The sequence below is a fragment of the Lycium ferocissimum genome, chromosome 10 (assembly GCF_029784015.1).
Source record: "Lycium ferocissimum isolate CSIRO_LF1 chromosome 10, AGI_CSIRO_Lferr_CH_V1, whole genome shotgun sequence".
NCBI lineage: Eukaryota > Viridiplantae > Streptophyta > Magnoliopsida > Solanales > Solanaceae > Lycium > Lycium ferocissimum.
The window spans coordinates 13,783,701-13,806,787 of NC_081351.1; the positions used below are offsets into that span (position 1 = coordinate 13,783,701).

Sequence of the window (23,087 nt, forward strand, 5' to 3'; positions counted from 1 at the left end):
ATTCTTATTTTATATCTCAACCAAAAAATTATTAATCAACCGAACTATTTCAAACACCGAACTAGAGGATGGATCCACACAAAGACTGCCTTGACCTCTATCTTTATTTAAAGTTTTGGAGATGCGTTAACTCCATTTTCATTATTTTCAAGAGCAAATTGTGACCAAATCTTCTGCAAAAGAGCAGAAAATAATCTTTGACAACCAGATAGCGAAGCAAAATACACAACATCGTAATTGATACTACGTTTTTTCTCAAATGGAATTTAACATTTGTATTTAAAATAATAATGTAGTACCCCAACGTCCAAATACACCACAAATATTAGGCGCAAAGGATAGCGAGGGGAACATTTTTTTTTAGCTTCACTCGTAACAGTGTCACAACAAAGTGTGACCCAGAAAATAATTAGCAAAGCATAGTATAAAAATTTATAAACATTAAGACACTAATTTTTTTTTTTTGGAAAATAGTGTGAAATTACAACTCAGTCCCTTAGATGTTCAATAAATTGCGATCATCTTCGCAAATCATTACAGGTCTGTAACTGTAAAATTTGCTCATCACTGTTGTTCCACACTAATTAAATAAAAGGATAACATCACTTTTGGTCCTTCAACTATGAGTAAATTCTAATTTTGATCCTTGTCATTTACGACTCAACACATTTTAACTATATAGGGGAAATGTTAGTAATTAAAATATAGAGTAATAATTCATTTAAATAAAAGGGAAAATTTATGTCAAATTTTATTAACACTCAAAATACAAAGTAATTTCAAATAGTTAGAGGTTAAAAGGACTAAAATCATAATTTACTACCCTCTCCATTATATTAATCTACCAAATGCCCTTTAATTTGATGATCTTAAAAATGTCACATGAAAAGTTATAATAAAACAATTTACGGTTATAAAGTTTAGAAAAATAAAACATGATATATTGTAACATGTAGATGAACAACTCAGTCCCTTAGATGTTCAATTTGTTGCGATCATTTTCGCAAATCATTACAGGTCTGTAACTGTAAAAAATTACTCATCATTGTTGTTCACCAAAAAAAATAATTTTGAAAAAAAAAAAATGGAGAATAAAAAAAAAATTGTAGCTGCCCCTCAGTATTCTCCAAATTAAATTGAATTATTGAAGGAGAAATATTAAAAAAGGGACAACACACTTATTATTGCTTCAAGGGAACGAGTTGGTCAAAAATGAATTATGTTTCTTGCCAACCAGATTAAAGAAGCCTAACTAATACACATACACATAAAACATACAACAACAATAACATCCCATGCCATTCCACATGATCTGTATGCAAGGAGAGTGTACAATTTTTCGATAGACTCTCGACTCAAGATAAAACAATATCAAAACTGGTCAAAAAGGAACAATATTAAAACAAAATAGTCAAGTAAAGAATAAAACTTTAGTTAAAGCAAAAAACAAAAAAGGAAATCACCATTGTTGAAACCCCAGGAAGCTAAGGCAGAGGAGAGAAATTGCTATGTAATTGCAGCTTTTGGTCGTATTTATATAGTGGAGTGAGGCTGCTGTATGAAGGTAGGTAGGGTTTTGGTGAGAGAGCATATTTTGGGCTTTTAACATGGGCCATGAAGTAATGACCCAATATGTATGAAGCCCATTTATTTCCAAGCCCGTTGGGTTGTCTCTAAATAATTGAAACGGGTCATTTGCACTTTTGTCCCTACTTATATGATGCAATCCATTTGGATTGCCATTGTAAGCATCAAGACAAATTTATAAGTTATTTTTAGATTTTTGAAGTGGTTGGTACTAATTTAAATTCATATTGTGTTTAAAATAAGCTCAAAAAAATAATTAAGCTCGTTTGACTTGTCTTATCTAAAGCAGCTTATAAGCTATTTTTTTTAAGCTCATCCAAACAGGCTCATGATCTTTCCTTAATTTTTGTCCTTCAAAATAATTAATTTTTTCACGGTGCATGAGTTTAAATTTTCGAATCATAATATTAAACAAGTTACGTCGGGGCTTATAAAGAATTTATGCCCCGTTAGACATAAGCTCAATTTTAAAAAAGCAAAAATTAAAGACCAGCCCATTTGAATGAAAACCGTGCAATTTCTTCGATTGAGACAGATTGGGGAAGTTTCAAAACTGGGCAAATAAAAGACATATTACCCCCTCCGTCCTAATTTATGTTACACAACAACAATAATAATATACCCAGGAAAATATCACATAGTGAGGTCCAGAGAGGATAGAATACACGCAAATCTTATCTCTACCTGCCAAGGTAGAGAATGTTTCCGTAGACCCTCGTCCACAACAAGCATTTTTTGGTATATATAAACATTTTAAGGTGATTGCTATTATTCGATAATTTGTTCTTCTGCTATATATAAATGGTATTGATTGACACACACACACACATTCAATATACATACGCTCAAATTGGTATATATAAACATAGTCACTACGATAAGATCGCTTGTACAAATTAAAAAACACAAATAAAAGTACATACATTCATTAGTAACTAAATTACCACCACTTGCATAGACGATCAACCACTTGATTTCCATCCTGATAAGTATGCTTCAGCGCTGGATTCCCAAATAGACGACGCTTGCAGTCCTCAACAATATGACAGCACTGCTCGTTAGAACATCCTCCCCAATACAATATTAAGTCCAATATATAATTTTCTACTATAGTAGCTTGTAAAGCTGAAGTTTACTTCAGTCACGGTATTAGGTGGGATATCCATCACTAACTTTGAGGTTAATTTTGTATTATGTTTAGTAGAAGATATAAATTTATGTGGGATAAATTTATATCTTTTAGGAAATAAGGTGTAAAATGAAGCTCAACCTCAAGGATATGATATCTCACCTTTTCTCATTTACCTTGAGATTATTTTATGCCATCTCCTAGATGGGATAAATTAGTCATAATCCCGGGATAAACTAGTCGGCATACCAAATGACCCCTAAGCATAAGGAAACTTCTAATGAAACGTTAGGGAACGTAGAACTTTACTATGTGACTTGATACCTTTTGGCTTAGTGGTAACAACTCTTTGCTAAATTCACATATTTGGTTTCACATTATGTTAAGACTTATAACTTGGTAATTGGGGGTACATGAATTTTGTTCATAATAAGCCTGTCTTGGCTCAAAAATGTCAAAATCGAAAAACCAAAATATCTAAACTGATTAATCCGAAATCGAATAGAAAAAATCCAATCCGATCCAAACTTATTTGGATTGGAATTGGATTGTAATTTCTTCAATCCAAAAACCAAAAATCCAAATCGAAATTCTCAAATCAATCCCACGATCCGAACGACCACCCCTATCCACAAGCATAACATAGCCGATAGTTTGAATGTAAAATTTAAAAGCTAAAGAAATGTTTTAAGAAAGACTTTGGAAGAAGCCAGTAAAGATGAAATCAAGATAATACGAATTGCCTAGAAGGGGACAGTACTGAAGAGACATGACATCAGTAGCCTGCAGTAAGCTGAATTGACATTTGTAGCCTGTTGTCAAAGGGTAATTGCCGTTAGGACATGTTTGAAATCCCATATCATTACTTTTTAGATAATTTGGGATTTCATCTCAAGATATGAAATCATGAGATGAAATCGCATGTCCAAATACTGATTTAATCTTATGGTTTCAAACCATAGTTTCAAATCGCATGTTCAAACGCCTCCTAAATGATTACCAGCTTGACTCCTTTGGGAACCTTTGGTTGAAGCTGCAGCATAGCTAGATCTCTTGCTCTTTGAGTCTCTTCACAAATTTCTCTTATATCTTTGAACTTCTCGGGAGGATCAACAATGAATTTCTCAAGTGTTAAAGTATTTTCAAAAACATAAGTTGCAAGTTCCACATCATTTATATCTCCTAAATAACCTCTATATCGAACTTCTGTGAGATGTTGAAGTGGGAATTTCACAGTCTTCCTACAAATGCTTCCTTCTCGGACATGCTTAAAATCCCTATGAAGCTGAAAATAAAGGAGAGAACCATAATTGCATTTCAAACATAACTTGTTACTTTGGCCCTCTAGATCTTGCAAAAGCTTGAACCGAAAAAGGCCCTTCAAATTTTGAATCTCAAATCAAGTGCATAACACCATTCAAAATGAAGACAATTTAGTCTCAGGAGGAACAATTTCATAAAACAAATAATTTTCTTCGGAGCTAACATGCTCAGCCAAATCCAAAAAACTTTCTATACAGCAATAGATTTTTGAGGTTTGTAAGGTATTAAAACTCTTTGAACATTTTGACAAGTTCTAACGTTAACTTCTTTGACTTTCTGAATAACGTGAGAAAATTTCAGCATAAATTTCAATTGCCTAATCTATCTGTATAAAATAGGAGACGCAAAACACTATTAAAATGCCAAATATAAGCACAAGCCCAAACTGTCCAGGAAGGGTTTAATAAGTCAAAGAAGTGAGGATGGCGGACTGTAAGGAATGTGGCTCTACATCTATGTTTTGTTTCTGTTATTATATATATATAGTATCTTTGATATGTCCCGTTTTTGGTTCATGTACTTTATAAAAAACAAGGATTTGCATACATGACGTTGAATAGATGCTTTGCAGTTTTGAAAAAAAAAACATGTAAAAGATATTTATAAAAAAGTCAATGATTCGGATGCATCGCATGATGTTGAATAGATGCGTTTGCAGTTGGTTTTGAAAAATGGTTGGCTAAACATGTAAAAGATATGTTCTTTATAATCAATCATTATATTCTCTATTTTTTAGCTACTCTTTCTATTATGTGAAATTAAAGACTCGTTAATTTCTACTTAAAAACTATAGCAGTGATGTCCTGGTAAGGCATCAGATGATGCAGCCTCCTGCTTAGTACTTTGCTTTTCCCACCAGAAGGATGGGGTGAAGGGAAGGGGTAGCAAGGAAGCTACATCTTTTAGTTACTATTTAGGTTTTATTGGCTTGCCTTCTGCTTCTCAATTGTACTTTGCATGACAAATGACTATTGAACAAACGAAAAAAGCAGCTATGCAGGGCATTCAGTCAGGGCATTCAGTCAGACAAAAGGAAAGATGCTAATGCAGAATGATAGATTGGGTCACCATAGGAGAAAGATGGGCTGTTTTTTTTTTCCAATTTAGTAGAAGCTAAGGTTAAAGAATAAGCTTTTACCTCGATTGTAAATTTTTGCAGGTGTGGAGCTGCCTCTGGAACTGGAGTAATTGTAAGTAGAGAAACATCCTTCACGTAATTGAGTCTCAACTTAAGCCGTTTGAGATTGTTGAATGTTGGAAAAGAACCGCCAAAATGCTGACACTGAAAAGTACCAAACAAACTTAGTTTGGGATTGTTGAAAGTTGGAAAAGAACCACAAAAACGACGATGCTGAATTTTTTATTTTTATTTTAAAAAAAAAAAAAAACAGAGAAGAGCAAAAATCAAGGCACCATAACTGCTTTGATCTCTGTACAACAAACTTTGAAATTGCTTACCGTTCTTAAGTTGTGAGTTTGAGGAAACTTTAACCAATAGTTGACTTTTGGGTAAGCGCGTCCTTCCGTTAGGTCCGGAACGTGATTTTGACTTGGTAGGATAGTTGGTTCGGGTCCCGAGACGTTCTTACCGTTTGGGATTCATTAATTTGCCATGCATGTTGTCATGAAACTATTGATGATCTTTCATCTTCCTTTGTAATCAGTGACACATTACCATTCCCTGAAATTGGTTGCTCAATCAATATCTTTGTAAGACTAATTTTTTTATATGAAAATATAGCGTGGAAAAAAACGGTTGCTTGAGCACCTAGTAATATCTATAAAGGTCCTTCAATATCGTGTCTTATGATATATTTTGTTCTCTAACTTGAAAAAATAAACTTAGCCTAAAAGTCAAACTATCCAATATGTTGTTTATTGCTGAATTATTTGCTATAGTAATGTAGGCAACAAGTGGGAATATTTTAGTGAAGTTAGAAGAGAATATAGACAATGACTCAAATCCCAAGGAATTTAATGCACCATTGACTTAATATTCAATAAAGGCATATTTTATGTTTATCTTAGAAAGTCTTTTTAACAGATTTGAGATTTGAATGAAACATTGTCATTCCTTAATATTTGAATATAAGGAAATCACAGCTAATGAAGGATATGCAATAATGTAACTTGATAGATCAAAGATCAGCGTCACATTATACTATTGAAATGCCTGCAGGTTCATAGCATTTCATTATACAGTAGCTTGGAAAGGTAAAACTAGAAAGCTTATTGCGCCTGAAAGTCAAACAAAGCCAACAAGCTGTTAATTAGTTGTCATAGTACTTTAAGGTTTGCAATATACAGGAAGCTAGTGCTAGCCCTGGGGTGCAAATCACACCTTAGGTTCCCTGCAATATACAATATAATATAGACAGTACATTTAGCATAATACCAGAGGAAGCGTGTAAAATTTTGACCTTCTTTGTATGGTGGGAAACAATGATTTCAATATTCAGTTATCTCAGTTAGTGTAAGATAGGCATCCAATTATCAGTATCTCCATAGCCTTGATAAACATCCAATTGTCAGTATCTCCATAGCCTTGTCTGTCTCTTTCTCAATACTGAGTATAATGGATGTCAGCGAGTTGGCTCAGTTTCAGAAGGCCGAGATGGAGACGATTTTGAGGCCTGAAGCGGAGCAATTTGAAGCCTTAATCTCCAATCTCCATCAGTCCGAGGCTAAGTCAACATTGGACATGATGAAACAGAGTGATCCCGATGTCCATGCTCTCAAAATTGTTAACTTTCTCAGCTCTTCACATGACATTGATTCTTGCGAGAAGTGTGCTGACCTCCTTTGCAAGTTGCTTAATGATGATGACTTATGCAGTTGGCGCAATCTAAGCATCTCCACTCAATCTGCCATCAAATTTCTCCTTCTCAGTCCCATCATCAATTTTGAAGAATCAAAATTCATCAGCTCAGTGCGCCATCGTAGCATTTGCAGGTTGGCTGCTTCACTTCTCCCAGATAACGATTGGCCTGAATTATTGTCATTCTTGTACCAACGCCTCACTGATTCTGTCACGACCCAACCCCGCAGGCCGTGACTGGCGCCCGAGTTGGGCACCCGAGCACACCTATCCAATCGAATCACATACAAATAGCATATACGGCCATAAATACTATATGCCGTCTCAATCTATATCAAACTGTTGTAAACACATTTCAGCATAACCATAGGCGTATACATATATCAAAAGCCGACAAGGCTATCAAATGGCACAACGGCCCCAAAACGTATACAAAGTGCATGCCGACGAGGCTGCCATAGCTAATAAGATCATCCAAACACACCTGAACGAAAGTAGGCACACACACCCACAAATACGTCTACAGACCTCTAAACGGACCAACAAAAACATAGGGCGGGACAGGGCCCCGCCGTACCCCTGAACAAATATATATATATATATATCGAACAAAATATATATACCAAAAGTGTATGCTCGAGATGAGAAGAGCGCTCCAAACGAGCGAGAAGGGGTGCCCCTAGGCGGGTGGATCACCAAAGCGTGCGTACGTACCGCGGGCATGAAACGCGACCCTTCGAAGAAAGGGGTCGCACGAAATATGTGCGAGTATGCAAAGCAGAAGATACGGAAACAAATCTGAGACATAAACAAAATAGTGGTACAGAAAGTAAGTACAAATCCACTATATCAGAATGTTTAATTCTCAAAAATATAAGTCATGCATAGGGTACAGAAGAATATGGTCGCCTGCCCGTCAATGGCGCCATAACACAAGATAACACCGAAAGTTTCAAATCTCCATATTCCGTCTCATACCATAACACAACATAACGCCATACACACCATAACATCATATATAAGTGGAACCCGACCCTCTTTGGCGAGTAGCTCGGTGAACCATAAACACAAAGATAACTCGGAGTATATCAAAGTGCGCACGACAACAGAACCGGCCGGGACTCGGCGAAAGAGATAACAGAATGCACGAGTAGAGTCGTGAGTAGTCATATGCATAAAATCATTACCATGAACTCAAACATAAGTAAAATGGTCATACTTGAAAATCGGAATAATAGTCATAACAAGTTCTCTCAAAAGTTTTCCGAATTACATAAAGAAAGTCGCGGGACCCACGAACGGGTATTGACCCGAGTCGGGCCCGCCTATGGAAATCATACTCATTATACATCATGCAAACTCCTATAAAAATATTGGAGCAATCCGAGCCTTTATGCAAAAGATATGGCATTCAAAAATTATGGAATTCTCTAAACGAACTTTTGTGCAACATTTGGAAAACGATTATTTCGAAGACATAATGGTTCATATTCTTATCAAATCATGCATAGGAGTGCCAAGAATTATATAAGGATCATATCATGCTCGGATTTCGAGTTTGGAATTCCCTTAAGGCTCTAATCTAGCCTATGTAAAACTAAGGCATGCCAAAAGAAGGAAGGTTGCTTTACAGATTCCACTTCAAACAATTACTTCAAAGTGTCAGCCTTCTTAATATTTGCTGAACTAGCTGGGGACATAGGTGAAACAATAGTAGTCCCTTCCGCGAAGACGTTGCACTCGCTATTCCGTAATACACTAAATGATAATACCGTTTAACTAGATGTCCGGATCGCAGCCACGAGGGCTGCGATCAGATTCATTCAGCCTACGCCGAGTTCCAATGAAAAGGAGCGCTTTCAGGATTTCTTGCCGGGGATGATGAAAACATTGACTGACGCATTGAGCAAAGGTAAGGAGGAGGTTGCAGACGAGCACCCTCTGATAGATTTTATAGAGTTGGCCAAGAATGAGCCTAGATTCTTGAGAAGGCAGTTAGCAGATGTGGTCAGCACCATGTTTGAGATTGCAGAGACTAAGAGTTTGAAAGAGGGGACGAGGAAATTGGCAGTTGAATTTTTTATAACTTTGATTGAGGCCAGGGAGAGAGCCCCTGGTATGATGAAGAAATTGCCATTGTTTACTACCAGATGTTTTGCAATGTTATTGGTGTTATTGCTAGATATTAAGGATGACTCTGCTTGGCATAGTGCCAAGACCGTGTATGACGAAACAGGGACAACAAGTAGCTTCAGTTATGGGGGTAAGTGTTTAGAGCGGTTTTCTCTTGCATTCGGAGGTAAGTCTATTGTTCATATTGCTATAGAACAGCTGTCTGCTTACTTGGCTGCCCCCGAGTGGGAGAAGCGTCATGCAGCTCTCATCGCACTTGCTCGGATTGCTGAAGGTTGCTCAAAGGTACAACAGTAGCTTAATTGTGTATTCATTATGTTTTGATTATAACAAATATTATTTTCAACTTGTTGCATTTAGGTGGTGCCTTTGCTGGCAAGCTGATTATATTTATAAGATAGTTTGTCCGCCTGCCCTTATTACTGTACCAGAATGCTATACACTATGTGTCATTGTTTATTGTTCTCTCTATCATATTTTTCTCTTAGCTGTAACTTGATTAATGGATTCTTTGCTATTATAGCTGATGATTAAGAACCTAGAGCAAGTGTCAAATATGGTTCTAAATTGTTTCCAAGATCCTCATCCTCGAGTCAGATGGGCTGCTTGCCATGCAATTGGCCAGTTGTTGATTCACTTCTATTCACATTTTCAAGAACAATACCATAAGCAAGTTATCCCTGCATTAGCTGCATCTTTGGATGATTTTCATCCACGAGTGCAGGTTCGTCCTATGTGATATGTATGGTATATATTTGCTGCAGGTTTCCCCAGAAACAATTCCAAGTTAAAATGATATTAGATTATCATTGCTACATGAAACAATCAGCAAAAGTTATTATTCTTACTGCACCTTCACGAGGGACTGGGTTGTAGAGACCATACAGTTGAAGATTTTTAACTTTGCCTGGGTTTAAAATTTAAATTTTTGTTCTTTTTATCCATACTGGAAATAATTGATTAATACTTGGTATATTCTAGTATGCCTAAGAATCTTGGACTTAAACACAGCCTTATAAACCTAAATATTGGTACAAGTGGGAGTTGGATCTTTGTCGAACCACTGATATCTGATTTAATTTCTTGATGTAATCTTTGAAACACTCTTAGAAGTCTCTTGACTGTATGTGACTAGAAGTCTCTTGACTGTATGTGACTTTGCTTAGTCATAATGCTTGTTCCAAATTGGTCCTCAGCAATCACTCGTGCTTTTCTACAGCATGAGGCAAATTAAGGTGTGCTGTGAAACATCTCTCCTATAATTTTGTACAATTAGTATTATAATTCATCTAAGTTATTGGCTTTGGTAGTTTGTTTCTAGAAGATTTTATTCTATTACTTTAATTTGGTAGTGATAAGAGATAGCTCTCTTTGCCTTCTTTCAAGAACATCGAGTGATTGTAATGTATGATTAAAGAGGAAGTAATTATCACTAAACGACAAGGGAGGTATCTAAAGGGTACGCTTAAATAGGGTTCTGAAGAAAATCACAGGCATAAAGATTTGGTAGATGTGAGGTTACTCGTTCGTTCAGTTACTGATGCCAACTAATTTGCTTTTGTTACGTTTTGGCATTTTCCAAGGCATGTGGCACGAAAGCTCTCCGCTACTTCTGTGTGCTCGACAAGCCAGAAACTTGGACACCTTACGTAGATGGAATAGTTAACAAACTGCTTGTGCTTGTACAGGTCTGCGAATATAGAGACCACCAAATTACAGAGCTATGATTTGCTGACAAGAGCAAGAGACTAATGATGTCTTTTTCGGCTTTTTGTTTCTTGAAATGCAGAATGACAAACAAATGGTCCAGGAAGAAGCATTAATTTCATTGGCTTCCATAGCTGACCGTGTTAAGGTATTAACTGGTGCTTTTATTTCTGATCAAGTCAATTTCTACTTATATTATGAATCATGAAAGCTAATCTATTATACGTCAACAGGAGCACTTCAAAAACTACTATGACATTGTTGTGCCACAGTTGCAAGCTGTCCTGAGAGACTCAGATCTTAAATCTAATCTAATTCTTCGTGCCAGAGCAATGGAGTGCATAACTGCTGTTGCGATGGCTGTTGGTAAAGAAAAATTCAGAGATGACGCAAAGCAGGTCTTTTACCAATTATGTACAGTGGATCCAGCACATCCTCTTTAGTCCCATACTCGTGGGATGTTGAACACATTATTAATGCTAATGATTGAGATGGCTTTGTCCTCGGTTCATTTGTTATGCATTGTCAGATGGATGTACCATAGACAAACCATAGTGTAGATCACTCTTTCTTTGAGTTACTATTCCTTTCAACAACTATTGACAGGGATATCTTTCCTCTTACCAATTCCATTTTGTTCTCCCTCCTTCTGTGTCTCTTTACCAATGCTGGTATCACCTTATTTGCCTTTGGTCATTTCTCAACACACTGCTTACTCTTTATTTGTTTTCTTTTGTTGTTGACATCAAAGGTTATGGAAGTGCTTATGTCATTACAAGCGAAGGCGGGTGATCCTACTACTGGATACATGCTAAAGGCATGTGTGCATTATTTGGCTTTAAGATCAGAATTTCCTTCTAGACCGGCCCCTCTTTATTTTCCTTATGATGCAGGCATGTTCCAGAGTTTGCAAGTACATGGGACAGGATTTTCTTCCTTATATGAGTAGAGTCATGCCCTTTTGATTGAATGTGCTCAACTTGATCCTGTTATGACCATTTCCACGGAGTCACAATATGAAAACTGTGAATTAGATGATCATAAGTAAGCTTTTGTCATTGAGGTTTGACCTTTTCCGTCATTTGTGAAATTTTTTTTCTTTCTTTTTGTTGGGTTATATGGTTAACGTATATCAGGAATAAAAGGTTTAATAAAGGTCTTGGCTATTGCTGAAGTTTTTAAGTTAGATATTCAGATTCTTTCAAATGATATCAGAGCCAACCTTTACAAGCCCATTCTCACAATTGTGCCTCTGCATTAAAGTCCAAGTGTGAAATCGACGGACAAACATGCTGGAGGTGTCGAGTTATATAGCTGTCCCATATATCGGATATAAAAGAGCATCCATAGGGGCTTATAAGGGTTCACTTCACCTATTACCTTAAGGTTTATATTATCAAATTGGTCGCACTTATGACTTTGGTCTTTGGTCTTTATATTTTTCTCTTCTATATTGTGGGGTAAAAAAAGTAGAACTAGCAAAAAGCATATGCTCTCGTTTTTTTTTTTTTTTTTTTTTTCACATTCAATTAAAATATAACATTATCTAAAATTTTGTTACAAACATGGATAACTGCTTAGGTTTCTGGATCTTTTTCAACGAGTCTCTTAATTTTGCACTTCAAAGTGCTATGCACGATACATTTAGAAAGACAATAAGAATTCAAAATTCATGAGTAAAAATCCATTCCATGTTATTTGACATTCTGTTTTTAATAAAATAATAAACAATAATAAACAAGATGCTCACCAATATGTATTGGATGAGCTAGCTACTCATATACAAGATGCAATTTCCTGGTGTATACTATTTGCAGACGATGTTCTGTTAGTTGATGAAACTAGTGAGAGACCATAGTCCAAAATTTTGAATTATGAAAGCACTCTTGAGATATGTCGAACTAGTAAGAGAGTCTTATAACTTAAGCTTCACTTCTTGTAGTAAAGAGTAAATCCTAGAGGTGAAAATCGAAACCTGTCATGTGCTACACTGGTATGCTAATACATTGAAGGAACACTTCTACCCATGGATTCCCCAGGTTGGCATGAATGATTTCCTGCACGTTTTCTTTTTCTCATGTGCTGTTGAGTGAAGTCAAACTAAACAAGTGATATCAATGGCTTAATGCATGAAACAGGCTGTTTCAGTCCTTGTTCCACATCCGAAATTCTATACCCACAATGTTGTCAGGATTTCTGCTGCTCATTGTGAGAATTCTCTTGATTTCATATGGTTTCTTTGTTTTCATATAAATTTCTAGTTGCTGATACAATTTTCTCTTTTTGCTTTTTGAGCTATGTGCATCCTGTTGCATTCTGCTAAATGTGGGGTCCAGTCCCCTATTCCATAATTTAAGGAAGGAAGATTTTTCTTCCTTTGACAAATTATACATTAGCAACAATTGTGGACTTGGCTAACAAGCCAATTTTTCTTTTGTTCGCATACGTGATGTAAGCGACTTACCTCATCATAGTCGTGATGTAGCGCTACTCATCATAGGAAATTCATTCCTATAAATAGGCAGCTTATGGTTCATTTGTAAACACGCAAACACCAAAATCATTTCTATACAACAAAGTGAGAGAAAAGTGAGGTATTAATAGCATTTGAAAGAAAAAAGTTTGTGAAGAAAAATAGAGTGTGAGTGATTTTTGTAGTAAGGTGGGAAAATCAAAAGAGTGTTTTCTTTTGTGGGTGTAGTGTTCTTAGGAGTATTTATACTCGTTACTACACGATGTAAAATTCCTTACTATAGTGATATGTTGCTCATCTTGGCGTGGTTTTTACTTATTCGAAGGGTTTCCACGTAAAATCTTGGTGTCATTATTCTTTGCATTTTATTCTTGTTGATTTAACCATAACTTAGTGTTCGCGTTTATCCTATACTAGTGAATATTATTTTTGCGGGTCTATTTTATTCCCCGAAAAAGTGGTATCCAAGGTTGCACGAGTATGCTCTGTGGTTGCAGCACAGTCTGAACTTCCACATCAGAAAAGAATTACTTTGGTCTTCGAATAAAATAGTATTTGTATTTGTGATAAACGATGGAAGCCAACACTAGTAGAATGGTTACTTTGAGTGGCGTAAATTATGCCATTTGGAAGGGCAAAATGGAAGATTTGCTACATGTCGAGAATTTTCATGAACTTTGTCTTTGCTAATAAAAGCGATAATAAATCGGATGAAGAGTGGAATTTGTTGCGTCGGCAGGGTTTGCGCTTTATTAGGCGATTGGGTTGACGATAATGTGTTGAACCATATTTGCCGGGAGACACGTATTCTATGGGAGCATCTTGAAAATTTGTATGCTTTCGGAAAACAGTAACAACAAGATGTTTTTGATAAAGCAAATGCTAGGTTTAAAATACCACGATGGTTCATGAATGACGGATCATCGAATATTTTTCGAGGATCATGAACCGATTATCCGCTATGGGTATTAATTTTGATGAAGAAATTCAAGGCTTATTTCTACTTGGTTCCCTACCAGATTCTTGGGAAATTATTAGAACTTCATTATCAAATTCTGCTCCGAATGGTGTGATCTCTATGGATCTTGCCAGAGCGATCTTTTAAATGAAGAGATGAGAAGAAAATCTCTCTCCTCATCGGATGTCTTGGTAGTGACGCGCTGGGGAGAGGCAAGAATCGTGGTTCTCAAAATAGAGAGCATCATAGAAGCAAATCCGAACGGACTTAAAGATATTGAGTGCTATTGCAAGGAAAAAGGCACCTGAAAAGTTCTGCCGGATTTTGAAAAAGGAGAATAGAGATAAGGAGGAAAACAAAGAAGATGGCAATCGTGTTGATACTACGAGAAGATCTTGTTACTATCCTTGATGCGGATCGATAAATATTGCTTGTGATGAGTCGAAATTTGGGTTGTGGACAGTGGTGCCGCGTCTCGTATGTGACATCACGGAAGGAATTTTTCTCATCCTATTCGGGTGACTTTGGAACTTTGAGTATGGGTAATAATGTTGTATCTAGGGTGGTGGTGTTGGAACGATTTGTTTGAAAACTAGTATTGGAACTAAACTAGTTTTAAACAATGTAAAGCATGCACCGTGTTCGTTTGCACTTGATCTCTGTTGGTGTTTTGGATGATGAGGGATATGTCGGACAGTTTGGAAAGTGGAAACTTACTAAAGGTTCCGCTGATTGTGGCTCGTGGCGAAAACGTCGTGGTCTATCTTTGGACTTCTTTTGTGTTGATATGGTAAATGCGAGTTGAGAGCAATAGCTCTTCGACGTTATGGCATAAGAGGCTTAGCCGCGTTGAGAAAGGACTAAATGTTCGACGAAAAAAGAAATTATTATCAAATTTCGAAAGTGCTAAATTAGAAAAGTGTGATAATGGAAAACAAAATAGAGTTTCTTTCAAGTCTCATCCTCCTTCAAGAAAACGGAGTTGCTTGAGTTGGTGCATTCGGATTTATGTGGTCCAATGAAGACAAGGACTTTGGGTGGTGCACCTTCGCTACTTTATTGATGATTGCTCGAAACTTTGGGTCTACGTCTTAAAGACTAAAGACCAAGTGTTGGGTGTCTTTAAGCGTTTCAGGCCTCATTGAAAGAGAAAGCTGGAAGAAAGGCTGAAGTGTATTCGTACGATAACGGTGGTGAATATTGTGGACCGTTTGACGAATCGCAAGCAACAGGGTATCGGACACCAGAAGACTCCTCTAAGACTCCTCGGCTTAATGGTTTAGCGAGAGAGGATGAACGGGACCTTGATGGAAGAGTTAGATGTTTGCAAGTTAAATTCCTTTTGGGGTGAGGCATTGTGTTATTAATCTATGAGTTTGCTGCGAAGTGATGTTCAAACGGAGTTTGGTATGGGAAGGATGTTTTTGACCTTTGAAAGTGTTTGGTTGCAAATTCATGTAATGCCTAAAGATGAAGTATTATCAAAGCGGTCGTCTTCATTATATGGCCTTGATGAGTTTGGTTACGGTATATGATCGATTGAGAAGAAGGTCGTGAAATAGTGATGTTATCTTCGTGGAGGATCAAACCATTGAAGATATTAACAAAGTGGAGAAGAAAAAATCTTCAGGTTCTGAAGGCTTAGTTATTCTTGATCAAGTTCCTCAAACAAATGTTGATGAAGTTGGTGGGCTCGATGACGATGGTAATGCCGAATGATGTTCCGGATCCATTGTTGATGATGATAACGATCTTGCTTTGATGAGGTGGGATATATCAAGTCGTGGATCGGATATTCCCTTAGAAGGTCTCTTAGGAGCATGTTCCTTCTTTCTATTCTAATGAGTATGTATTACTCAGCGATACGAATGTTATGAGGAGCTAGGAAGATGAGCACAAGGATCGATGGATCGAAGCCATGCAAGATGAGATGAAATCCTGCATGAGGCCTTATGAGTTGGTGAAATTGCCTAAGGGCATGAGAGCTTTGAAGAACAAATGGGTGTTCAAAGTTAAAGCGAAGAACACGGAAGCCCGGATACAAAGCTAGATTGGTTGTTAAGGGATTTGGTCAAAGGAAAGGTATTGACTTTGACGAAATATTTTCTCTGTCGTGAAAATGTCTCATTCGGACGATTCTTGGTTTGGTACTAGTCTTGATTTGGAGATTGAGCGATGGATGTAGGCCTTCTTCACGGTGACTTAGAAGGAGATTTATATGGAACAACTTTGAGGCTTCGGGGCAAAAGGTAAAGAAAATTTTGTATGCAAACTTAAGAAAAGTCTATGGATTGAAGCAAGCTCCCGGACGATTGGTACAAAAGTTTGAGTACGTGATGGGGAAAACTACAAGAAGACTTCTTATCAGCGTGTGTTTTGTACAAGATTTTCTCATGATGATGACTTATCATCATACTATATGTGGATGATATGTTAATTGTAGCAAAAAAAAAAGTCTTTTTGCAATGAAAGACTTGGGTCATGCTCGAGATTTTGGGCATAAGTATTACTCGTTCAAGAGATGAAAAAAGCTTTATTTGTCAGAAAAGTACATAGAACGTTAATCTTTGGGTAACTGACATGAAAGAATGCTAGAGGGTTAGCACTCTGCGGTAAATGCAGAAATTGAGCAAAAGATGTTTTCAACGGAGGAAAAAGAGAGAATGGCGAAGATTCCTTATTCCTCTGCTTGTCGGAAGTTAATGTATACAATGGTATGCACTCGACCGGATATTGCTTACCATCGAAAATCCGGGAAAGAGCATTGGGAATGAAGTGGATACTCGATTATCTAAGAGGAAGCTCGGATGAATGCTTGTGTTTTGGAGGATCAAATCCAATTTTGAAGGGCTATGATTCGTATGGCGGGTGACCTTGATAACGAGAAAATCCCTCTTTGGATGTTTACTTTTCGGGGGAGCTATATGTAGGTCGAAAAGTGTGGTTCGGAGTATATTGCGGCTACGAAGTGGCAAAGAAATGATATAGTGATTCCTTGAACTTGGATTCAAATGGAGTATGTCCCATTTGTCTATTGTGACAGATATAGACTGAGCAAGAATCCACAATAGAGAAACAAAACACGTTGATGTCGGATATCTTGGATTCGTGAACAAGTGGAGAACGAATCATTTCGAATCGAAGATTCACACGGTGAAAACTATATGTGGTATCGAGAGACAAGTTCGAGCGTTCGGCATGCGCTCTTTGGTAAATGGGAGAGGGGAGATTTAATGGGAGTCAGTCCACTATTCCATAATTTAAGGAAGGAAGATTTTCTTCCTGACAAATATACATTGCAACAATTGTGGACTTGGCTAAAGCCAATTTTCTTTTAATGTACGTGATGTAGCTTACCTGCGTCATAGTCGTGATGTAGTGACTTTAGAAATTCATTCTATAAATAAGCTTATGGTTGCTGAACACGAAATCATTTGCTATACAACAAAGTGAGAGCAAAGTGATTCCATATTTGAAAGAAAAAAGTTTGTGAAAAATAGAGTTTAATCATGGTAAGGTGGGAAAATCAAAGAGTAATTTTTCTTTTGTGGGTGTAGTGTTCTTAGGAGAATGCTATAGTGATAAAATTTATCTGGTTTTCCCTTATTGGAAAGGGTTTGCGTAAAATCTTGGTGTCATTATTGTTGCATTTTATTCTTGTTGATTTAACCATAACTTTAGTGTTCGCGTTTATCACTAATACCGTGAATATTATTTTTGCGGGTCTATTTTATTCCCAACACTAAACTGGCTGTTGATAAAGAAAATGCTCAAGGTGGAATTGAGTCATATTTCAAGCAGTTGTCAGGCTATTTAATACTGAAATTGATAGAAGCTTTGCATGAGGTGATCCCTAGTATCTTACTTATGTTGTCCCCTCCTTCCTTTTCTTTTTTGGTGGGAGAAATGTTTAAGTTTGGTCTATTGGATAATGGAACTGGCGCTTGATATGCTATCTCCCGCAGAAGCCCGTGACACAAGTATGTGCATCTATGTTGAATCAATTGAATAATTGCTTGAAGGTTGGTTCTGTTTCACGCGCTTTCTTTATAGTTGTTCAACATGTGTTGTGTTTTCCTATGATGGTGGTATGTTTCTTTTGAAATTTTTATATTCCAATATTATCAAACTATTGGCCTTTAATTTTTTTTACCATCGAGAATTTTCTGAGAGCCAGCGACTTACTGTTCAAAACTTGGTGGATAATGGGCCCGTACCTCTACCCTTCTCCTTTTAAATATCAAGTTTCTTTATATGGCAGTGTTTCTCTTTCAGTCTTACTGCTAGACCAAAGTCCTGGGGGCCTGTTGGCCTTTATATTCCAACACTTTAAATAATTAACTCCTCTTTTATGATCACTCGAGGTATGACCCAATTCTTTTCCTTCACTAGAGATCTAAACGGGACACTACTCCAAACTTATATCTGTCATATTCTACTATAAGCAAAAAAAAGCTTCGTACATCTTTTATACAGAGTAGACATGTGTACAAAGAGCACTGACTTGCATGCTAATGTTTTCAGGGTGAGAGCTCCGTATTTGATTCTTACCATGTAGTATGTGAACGCATGCAAAATCTATCCTTACTAAGACATGGTTAAACCAATATTAAAATGGTTCAAAATTTTCGTGTGGAATCAAATTTATGACAGATAACGTAATCACAAAACTTCTCTTGACATAGCTACGCAAGACTACTAATGGGCCGTGTTTTCTTTTGGTAAGATTAACATGTTTAGTTCTGAATAACACATTTATTAAAGATATTGGTTTTAGTTACAAATGCTGAATCATTAAGATTATTTGTTTTTCCAACATCTGAATGCTTTAAAATTTATCTGTATTAAAAAGTTATTAAACTCAAATAAAATAATTCAAACAATAAAAAATGCATTTCTTAGGCTGACATCTGAATAATTCAGATTCAGACCTCCATTTAGGCGCAAACAAATGGTGTTAAGCCTTACAAAGAACTTGTTAACTTTGTATTAGATCGATTCCATAGAAAAACCTCTTTGCAGCAAGCCCCTGGTAATCCAACTTATGGCAATTGTTTGAAATGTTTCATTAGTACTATCAACGTGAGAAATAGCAAGTCAGGAAATGAGTTAGAATTGCAAAATAGGATTTTAAGGTATTCTGATCCTTTCTGTTTCTTCTTTCAGATCTGTCAACCACATCTCAGTGAAAGTCAGCTTCGTCAAATCGTGGATGAGATGAAACATGTCATCACAGAAAGTTCAAATAGAAAAGGAAAGCTCACAGAGAGAGCAAAAACAGAAGACTTTGATGCTGAGGAAGCTGAATTGCTGAAGGATGAAAAAGGGCTAGAAGATCAAATTTTGAACCTTGTATGTTCCATATTAAGAATGAAAGTTTAGATACAAGTGACAAACTGATGTCTCTAGGCAAGCCTTTCGTTTTGGTTCTACTGTTATTCACAAATAATGTAAAAATCTTTCTATCAGGTTAGTCAAATACTATATACGTTGATCAAAACCTTCAAGGCTGCTTTTTTTCCTTTCTTTGACGAGCTTTCATCAGATCTAATTCTGATGTGGGTATGTTTAGCATTCTAATACTCTAGTTTGTTATTCATTTATATGTCTAATTGTTTTTGGCTTAATCAAGTTTTCTTGCTTCAATGAAGGGAAAAGATAAAACAACTCATGAGAGACGTGCATCAATTTATACATTTGTTTATCTTGTCGCGGAGTGCCCTGAAGCGGCTCTAAAGTGGGTTAATCGGTATAAATTTTTCTTAATTGCTTGGGGTCACCATTTTGATAAATTTCTTCTTATGCCAACTAGGTACTGTGATGCATTTCTTCCTTTACTGTTGGATGCAAGCAATGACGAATACCCACAAGTTAGAGAGGTTTGGGTATCTTAGTGGTTGCTGACAGGTTTTTTATTCAAGTTTTCCGTGATATGATTTACCTAAACACCATTATGTTGTGTTCAGTGTGCTCTTCATGGACTTGGGCTTTTTGCGCAATATGGTGGTTCTGTCTTCAAACCTTTTATTAGAGGTGTGATACTGTTGAATATGTATTGAGATCCTTCTCATCACGGGGAACTGGATGAAAAGTGATATATTTTTGTGTTTACTAAATACATATTCAGAGGCTCTTTCAAGGATTAATGTAGTGATACTGCATTTTTGGGCTCGTGAACCTGAGAATGAACGTGCATATGATAATGCGGTTTCTGCACTTGGTAAGATATGTCAGTTTCATCGGGAAAGTATTGACTCAGCCCAGGTTCGTCCTTCTCAAAATTCCTAACAATTAGTTGTTTATGCATTCTCATACCTTCAGGTCCTACATGTTTGGGTTGGAATTCTGAAATTTAAGGTGTAAATTCAGGGTTTTCCTGATTTGCATGTATCAATTAGTTTGGAACCTGCAATTGGATTTTATTCATCCTAATATTAGTCTCATAGCCACTGCATCAATCCTATAAATTAACAGTTGCATTAGAATAGTAACATAGTTGTGTGATGACTGTCTTAATCATACATATAGAGGATTTAGAAGAGTTACTCGTAATTCCTGTCGTAGTGATTTACTTATATCAGCCTTTACATGATAAGTGTGTGTTTTAACTTGACAAGATTATTGTTGTACTATGCAACTTAATTTGATTAATTTAATAAGTGATAAACATGCTTGTGATTTCTTAAATTCTAAAAAAAATTAATTCGTAATTGCAAAAACGTTGGCAACTCCCCCTCTTTCTGTATGCTCATCGATGCTCCTTGCAGCTCCTCTCTTTTCCTTCCTTTCCTGAAAAGGAAAAAAAAAATATTTAAGCAGATACATGTACCCCTTAAATTCCATAGCTTTCTAAGTTATACCTGCAAATGTAGATCTTAGGAGCTAATTTCCTTTTTGATTTACCACCTTAGTCTCATATTGTATGATAGCATTTGACTTGTGTGGAATGTAAGATGTTCATTTGACTTACTCCAAGTTTTTTGTAGATTATTCCTGCTTGGTTGAATTGCCTGCCTATAAAGCGTTACTTGCATGACGCCAAATACGTCCTTGACCAACTCTGTTCAATGGTTGAAAGGTAATTAGTTTGCTTTAGTTTTCTTCCTTAGCTCATCTTCACTCTACTGTTTCAAATCTCCATACTTTATTTTAGTTGAACTACAAAAGTGATTATAAAACTGGGACATATCAGTAGTTTTCCATTGATAAAAGTATTCTTAATACTAGAATGCACTTGTAACTAGAGGTATTATTTTAGTGTCGTAACTAGCTTTACAAGTTTACGATAGTGCAACTGAAACAGTTCTGTTCAATTTGTTTTAGCAAACTTTCATTAGGAGGAACAGTTGAGTGAAGGCTTTTGTTGTAACAGATACCAAGCTCCTTCTTATATAGCTAAATAAATTATGCTCATGGTATTCGTCGCCTTTCTGATATGATGACAACTGACCATCAAAATTATCTTGTTGGTATTTGTTACTAGGATCTATACCAATACGTAAACTCATATATTAATGAATTTCAGGTCTTCAAAGTTTTACCAAATTTTCTCACTTGCAGGTTAGACAGAGAACTTATTGATCCCAACTATCAGTACCTCCAAAAGATTATTTCAGTTTTTGTAGAGGTTAGTTTGAATTTAAAATTCTTAGATGCTAGATTGAGTTTTCCATTTGTGATCGATATAAAGATTTATCAACTATGATTCTTTTACTTATCTTTGTAAAGAAAAAATAATCAAAAAACCTTACTAAAAGTTTTAAGCTACATTTCAGTATATCTTATTTGCATCATGTTTTTAAGTATCAATTTGACTATCAGGTTTGTAGCTGACAAATATATGATGAAAAACAAGGAATTTTGTTATTGAAGTAGAGAAGTTCTAAGAGTCCAACTTTTTAGAAATACCGTTCAAGGATTTACCTTGAAATAACATTTCCAGAGTTTCTTTCCCTTTTGCTATAAATTCCATGGAGAGAGTTGATTAATCTTCCCATATGACTGCCTTATTATATTGTGGAATGCGGCCTTTCATCAAATTAAATTTTTTGTATATATAAACATTCAGCAATTGACTGTTACTTCGTCTGTAGGTACTATGTTCTAAAAAGGATCTAGCTACAGAAGAAACTGCAAATCGCATGATTAATGTATTGAGGCATCTTCAACAAACACTACCACCAACCACTATGGAATCAGCATGGTCATATCTTTTGCCTCGGCAGGAGATGGAATTGAAATCCATTATATCACCTGACGAAGATGCTACCTTTTAACCAATTCATGACCGTTGTGTTCGATGGCCGAGAGGAACAGTTGTGTTCTGGTTTGCTATTTTGGTGTTTGTCATCAAGGCTGATTACAGGGGTAACAATGAATCCAATATATGTAGTCGCCAATGCAAATATAATGAGCACTAGTTCTTACTGTGAACAACTCTTTAATGCTGCGCGGAGAGCTTGATGTTAAGACTCGCTTCTTGCATTTCTTGCGTTTGAGTTGGTGTGTTCCCCTCCTATCAAGGATTTTGTTGCCTTCCCCTCCTATCAATTTCCTGTTGGTACGTATATAAATGTCTAAGAGAAAGATTGTCTACGTCCATATAAGCAAATCATGAGTCCATTCCCCAATCAGTGTGGAACTCTAACTCACTCTAACACCTGTAAAAATATGACATCTGGGGCTAACTCAACCCCATATTAGCAAACTACCAGTCCATTCCCCAACCAATGTGGGACTCTAACCCAATCTAACAATCGTTTTGCTTCAAAAATAAAAATAGAAGCACCAAAAAATTATGGCGAGCTCGACAACCTATTAGAGAGATGTATAATATTTCAGGATTTTTTGGGATACTGACCCTTGCAGAAGCTCTCTTCCGGTCATTTTGTTCTTTACATTGTTGCTGTATGCACATATCACAGATTAAATGCTTGTTCTCTGGTTATTTTTTTTTTTC

General features: G+C 36.3%; 1 long non-coding RNA gene, 3 other non-coding genes and 1 pseudogene across 4 annotated transcripts; 1 reads left to right on the top strand and 4 right to left on the bottom strand.

Annotated features, from left to right (window-relative positions):
- Positions 1–288: 288 nt before the first annotated feature.
- On the bottom strand, positions 289–421 carry LOC132035716 (small nucleolar RNA snoR136). Its single transcript, XR_009409431.1, has one exon. It is a non-coding gene; the product is annotated as a small nucleolar RNA snoR136 (small nucleolar RNA).
- Positions 422–482: 61 nt separating this feature from the next.
- On the bottom strand, positions 483–575 carry LOC132035644 (small nucleolar RNA SNORD25). Its single transcript, XR_009409366.1, has one exon. It is a non-coding gene; the product is annotated as a small nucleolar RNA SNORD25 (small nucleolar RNA).
- A 384-nt stretch (positions 576–959) lies between these two features.
- On the bottom strand, positions 960–1,053 carry LOC132035645 (small nucleolar RNA SNORD25). Its single transcript, XR_009409367.1, has one exon. It is a non-coding gene; the product is annotated as a small nucleolar RNA SNORD25 (small nucleolar RNA).
- Positions 1,054–3,239: 2,186 nt separating this feature from the next.
- LOC132035429 (uncharacterized) lies at positions 3,240–5,728 on the bottom strand. The gene is made up of 3 exons (XR_009409246.1): positions 5,498–5,728; positions 5,178–5,321; positions 3,240–4,001 (listed from the first exon to the last, which is right to left on the bottom strand). It is a non-coding gene; the product is annotated as an uncharacterized LOC132035429 (long non-coding RNA).
- An 886-nt stretch (positions 5,729–6,614) lies between these two features.
- LOC132034622 (uncharacterized) lies at positions 6,615–22,724 on the top strand (annotated as a pseudogene).
- Positions 22,725–23,087: the final 363 nt, after the last annotated feature.